Consider the following 6,021-nt stretch of genomic DNA (forward strand, 5'->3'; position numbering starts at 1 on the left):
AGGAGGGAGTAGGAGGGAGTAGGAGGGAGTAGGAGGGAGTAGGAGGGAGTAGGAGGGAGTAGGAGGGAGTAGGAGGGAGTAGGAGGGAGTAGGAGGGAGTAGGAGGGAGTAGGAGGGAGTAGGACTTTGATAGGAATTGGGGACAGGAGTCAGGAGGGAAAAGTCGATTCCTTACGTCACATAATAAGTATTCCTAAGACTCCTCTTCCTGCATGTCAGGGCTGGAATCTGTGTCACGAATTTTTATAGCTGCTTTAAATTAAAGTCATCAACGAGCGAGTCAATTAACCCAGGACAAAGGTTAGAAATTTTAATCACGATGCTGACTGATAAGAAGGCTCATTAATTTTATGGATTGGATGTGATCAATTTAAGGTTGAAAGTAATAATTTATGAGCTTTAAAGGAACTTCCGTGAGAGGATTTTAGGGTGGGTTGATTGAACTTCTTGGTATTTAAAGCTTTAATATTCCAGACTTTAAGTCCACAAGGATATTGTCTATAACACTTCAAAGTATTCTCAGTAATCCTCAATTTAGTTTCTTCGAATTTATCCTTAACAAACTCATTCAAGTGAAAATTGATCCGATAAATATCAAGGAGCCAATTTGCTAACTTTTATGATGTAAAAGGTTATCAGAAAATATGTAAAGTTTATAATAAAGAAGAGATCAGACGTTGCTCGTTTGAATAACAATCACGTGCCATATTTTTAATCAAAATTTACTTTTATCGCTTTTTCGAGAGTTTTAAGTTATTTATGGGAAATATTTTGGTATTAATTAGATTTGGATAATTTGGTTAAGAAGAAAATGGATGGAAATTTATGCTGTTAGGCATTGATTTTCTTATTCACGCTGTCTGGCTGTCTTTTTATTAGCCAAAATCTCGGTCGGCGTAAACTTAAGTATTGTCTTTACTGCAGCCAAGTGGATTATATTATAAAAATCATGCAGCATTCATCTATGAGTAGATTCTAAGAGTCTATCTGGTCCTATCTTGTCCATTCTTCTTTCTTGTCCTATATTGTCCTGTATTGTCCTGTATTGTCCTATATTGTCCTATATTGTCCAATATGTGTCCTATATTGTCCTATATTGTCCTGTATTGTCCTATATTGTCCTATATTGTCCTATATTGTCCAATATGTGTCCTATATTGTCCTATATTGTCCTGTATTGTCCTATATTGTCCTATATTGTCCTATATTACCCTATCTAGTCCTATATTATCCTATCTTGCTCTATCTAGTCCTATATTGTCCTATCTTGCCCTATCTTTCCTATATAGTCCTATATTGTCCTTTATCTTCTTATTCTATATTGTCCTATCTGTGCCTTATCCTATCTCTGCCCTATCATTGTCCTATCTTGATCATTTCTGTAAATCTTCATTCATTCTCCATTCAATGTATGCATTCTTACATCACCTGTGTCATCACACAACTAAATTGTTTGAGCATCAGTCACAGACAGTACAAAGGAATTCTTCCTAACAATAAGAAAGGTCGCCACATAAATTTTTTTCCTCAAAGAATGTCTATTCTCCATTCATATCATCAACAATCACGTACATCATCCGTCATTTGCATCTTTTTGTTGTCTGTGACTATTGATATTGTTCAAAACCCGGAAATTGGGTCCTACTTTTTTCTTCTCTTCCTTTATTGTCAATTGCCAATTTTAAATTGTGAGAATTTTCTTCCTTTACAGAATTCAGATAAATAAAGTAAGGACATAGAACGTAATAGTCATAAGGACAATATCGAGTGATGGAAAGGAGGATGGAAAGAAAAAAGTCCATCAGCTATTAAATGAAATGGAATCAAAACACAAATGGCAATAAAGCAATAAAACTGGCACATGAATAACTGCCGATGGCATCGTAGGAAGATTAAAAATAAACGAAAAACACGAAGACTTGATAAAATATTTGAAGTTAAGGAACCCGAGCAACAAGATGTGGGATAATAGATTACTGGTTGTGACTATGGAGCAGGAACAGCCGTAACGTTGCTGTTATTTCAGCACTCTACAGGTGGTCGTTCCAACTACTTTCCACCGAAACATCGAAAATCTCAACCCTACTTCTTCTCCTCCTCTTAAGAGCCTAATAAATAAACGAAACTTGCCAACACGGCGACCTAGCAATGACCTAACCACTTTCCTGTGCTGCTCGGCTAAAGAAGGCTTTTTGAGGTGTAAAATTGATTGAAATGGAAGTAAATTGACATTTTTATTGAGTGAAGAAGTGAAGGGATATTGAGGATTTAGTAAGGGGTTATATCAGTGGTGGGGCAATCTTTGTGCCTTGTTGCACTTATGTGGCGTGAAAAACTCAGGTGTGCTGCGAAAGCCTTTCTAGGACTAAGGTGTGTTGTAGCTCAAAAAGGTTGTCCACCGTTAGATTATTTACTTATAATAAATGACGTCGAGCATTAGGGCAGAAAAGAAGAACTGAAACCAGAGATGAGACCCATTCAGTGCAAACACCGCTCAGAATTAGGATTCCAGTGCATTCACTCCCGAGTTTGATTCTGAATACTTTTAGTCTTGTCGGGTTCAGGCTACTCAAAGTCGGACTATTTCTTTTTGAAACTATGTGACATTGGGACAGTCGAAAGGTACGACAGTTAGAATTACTGCGATTCCGGCCATTGCAAGACGTCATTTGGTTACCCTAAATATCACAACTCGCTTAATCGATCAAAAATCCAGTTCTAAAACATCATGACTCTGACTTAGTGCCAAATTCAATTTAAATCCGGGCCCATGCCAAAGTTACGCCGCCTTAGTGTCATATTTTGAATCAATTAACCAACTTGTGCTATTTTGAGAGGCTGTACTCGTCCACCGCGGCAATGGACCCTTGTGCGTCCCAGCCAAGGAAATAAGTAAATAGGAGTAAGACCCGTCTATTTCCATATCATTCTACTCCCAAAAAAAATCATCCCAATCAATCATAAATTTCCACAAAAATCCCATCCACCACCTCAAAACAATCTCCATCAAAAATCTCGTTTATATCACTTCCAATGTGTAAAAAATGTTGATAAAAAGTAAATTCAATAAAAATATTTTGACCATTTTTTTTTTTGTTGCCTATCCAATTCTCATTCAATTATATTCTTTTTTTAGGAATGTCATGGGCATTATTCATCGAAAAAAAAAGAATTGTAATGTAGATGTGTGTGGATGGATGTGCTTGTTTGAATGAAAATTCCTTTTGGCATATTTTTATGGCACATTTTACTGAACATTTATGAGCATTTATGTCCTATATTTTTTTGTTGTTGTTGTTCCTTACCGAACGTCCATTTCTATTATTATTGTGTTGTTGATGAAAATTTGTTGACGATGGGAAAACAATTGAAGTTGGCTATGCTGTCGATATAATCTCCTAACAATTGTGTTAGGCCTCCATTACTTACATTAAATGCTGTTTTGCTTACAAATTGCCATTAATTTCTTATCACATCCGATTTTACTCACACCATAAATGTCTCATTCCATCCACTTCCACCCCGACTTTCATGCTTCACGAATTAAGTGAAACAAATCAATTATATGACATAACATCGACGACAACTTTTCCCTATCTCGCTTCATCTCATGAGATGTTATCTAACCCAGTGGTGGGCAACCTGTGTGTTGTGACACATTATAGTGGTAATCCTCAACCTCAACCCACACTGCGTACGGTACTTGACATTTGGATTCATTTTTGGCAGCTCTCTAATGTGCCGCGGCACGCAGATTGCCCACCACTGCCCTAACCCCTCAACATCCCTCCCTGCGTACGGTTTATGACATTTAAATTCATTTATGGCTGCTCTCTAATGTGCCGCGGCACACAGGTTGCCCACTCCTGCCCTAACCCCTTAAAAATACGTCTTTTATCGATCTGAGTGATCTCATTTGATGTTGCAAGATTTACTCTCATTCCAATCATTTTATTATTTTTGGCACTGTATGTAATTTATTGACTGACTTTCTTCTTCTTACATCCTTTTCATCATACTTTTTGCTTTTATGCTCGTCAATGAAAGATATGACATTGAAGTGTCACGAATGTGATACGCCCACACATATACAGCACATAATTTGTAGTAGTTTCATTGTCTGTCTGAAGGTCGGGGAATTTTTTTCTTGGAATTTTATTTCTTTTTATTGATAATAGTAAGCTTTTGTGAGATGACTTGTTATTTGGAGTTGCTGTTGTGGATGAGAATTTAGATGATTGACATTTATTTGATGAATTTAGTGATGGGTTTTAGACTGAGATGTCAAATGAGTTTGATCATTGTCTGTGTTTGGTCATTGGTTTGTTGTTTAGTTCTTTGGTGATGATAGGGATGTAGTTTTGGGTATTAGAGTGGACTAGGACTGTCATTTTAATTTTTTTAGTAGAATATTGTAGAAATCAGGTTCAGGCAACTGAGTAAGAGCATCAGGTGGTTTTTTTAATTAATCTAAACTCTTACCGAAGAATGAAGGGCAACAATAGCAGATGCCAGTGCAGAAGTAGTTGTTACATCCCTTGACAGAACCCAGAAGCCTCATGCTTGAGCGACACAAATGAAGAATGCTGTGTTGTGCCGCTTGAAGGCGATTTCCATTTGGTGTTTATACAAGAGCCTTTGTGGTGACTAAATGCTCCGTGGCGGTGCTGGCTTCATTTCTGTCGCTCGAGGTTACTAACAATAATGGATCAAATCTGCTGTAAAGACGGATTGAGCGAAGAACTGATGTATGTCAGTGGGTATTGTCCTTAATACACTTCAAATGATACCCTTTGTATGAGCAGTTCCTTAATTTTTTTGACACCTTAACTTTGTCCTCAATGCTAAAATAGATATCCTCCATAAGAAATGAATTGGAATTTCCACTTTTGTGGACTAGCTTCAATAGCCTCAAACTTTCCTCCACAAAATCCATCAATTCCTTCACAAGATTACCATAACAATTAACTCTCACTTCATTTGTTACCATGAATACTTAAAAACCTTTTTTATTCCTCTTTTCCTTTCCTCTTGTTACTCCTCTTAAAATAAGATGAATAAACCTGCTCTTCTTAGTAGTCATTAAATGTAATAAGAGCATAATTTGCTGTAAACAAGCTCAACTTTGATTCCGTTTATTGAGATGCCATACTTTTGATACTTTTTCTTAAGTTTCAATAATGATCTCACGTTTTGATAGATGTTGTTGAATTTCTGCATTTGGAAATAAGTATAGTAATTAGTGAAGATGTGTGGAAACCAGTGGAAACGGAGGATGGAGGAATATGGAGTGTTGAGACTGATATAAAGGAGGTGTTTGCTGTCAAATTGGTCGTTTAGGTAGGAAACAGAGCTGTTTACTTGCAGGAATAGCACTAATCGATATTTGATCCGAAATCCGGTAATAAACCGGCGTAATTCTGGCATATTGTCGGATTTAGCCCAAATCATGGTGGGATGGGATCAGTTTGGCACGTCAGCGTGACATGTCAACACGAGTCACTCAATTTGCTGCCCATACATGCCAATTGAGATCCTTGAGACATCAGTCATTACAACAGGTAATTAACCAAAGTCAATTACGCCATTTTCCCAATACTCAAATTCCCAGAACTTCAAATCATAATTACTTGTATCAATACTAACTAACTTGTGTGCATTACAATATGTAAATATCACCCTGAATGAGCATACTTTTCTATTTAAAAATCCATTTCCAATAAATTAATTTCCACAAAATCAATGACACCCTACACACATATTTATCAACCTTTACTTAAAAGCATTGCATTAATTAATGAATTTTACCAAAATAATTTATCTCATTAATTAAATCTTCTTGATGTTTGTGTATCGAACAAAATTTATGTCGAAATGTAGATGTAAATAAGTATTTTATTATGTTATTTGATATCAAAGATCAAATGTGAATATCAAACGCTATCTATTCAATGTAATTTGAATTAAATAACTTTTCAATGATTTTATCAATTTTTGTAATTATTTTGACATCATTTTAAT

The sequence above is a fragment of the Chironomus tepperi genome, unplaced genomic scaffold (genome assembly GCF_022539635.2).
Source record: "Chironomus tepperi strain 1889 unplaced genomic scaffold, CSIRO-AGI_Ctep_v1 contig_298, whole genome shotgun sequence".
In the NCBI taxonomy this organism is placed as follows: Eukaryota; Metazoa; Arthropoda; class Insecta; order Diptera; family Chironomidae; genus Chironomus; species Chironomus tepperi.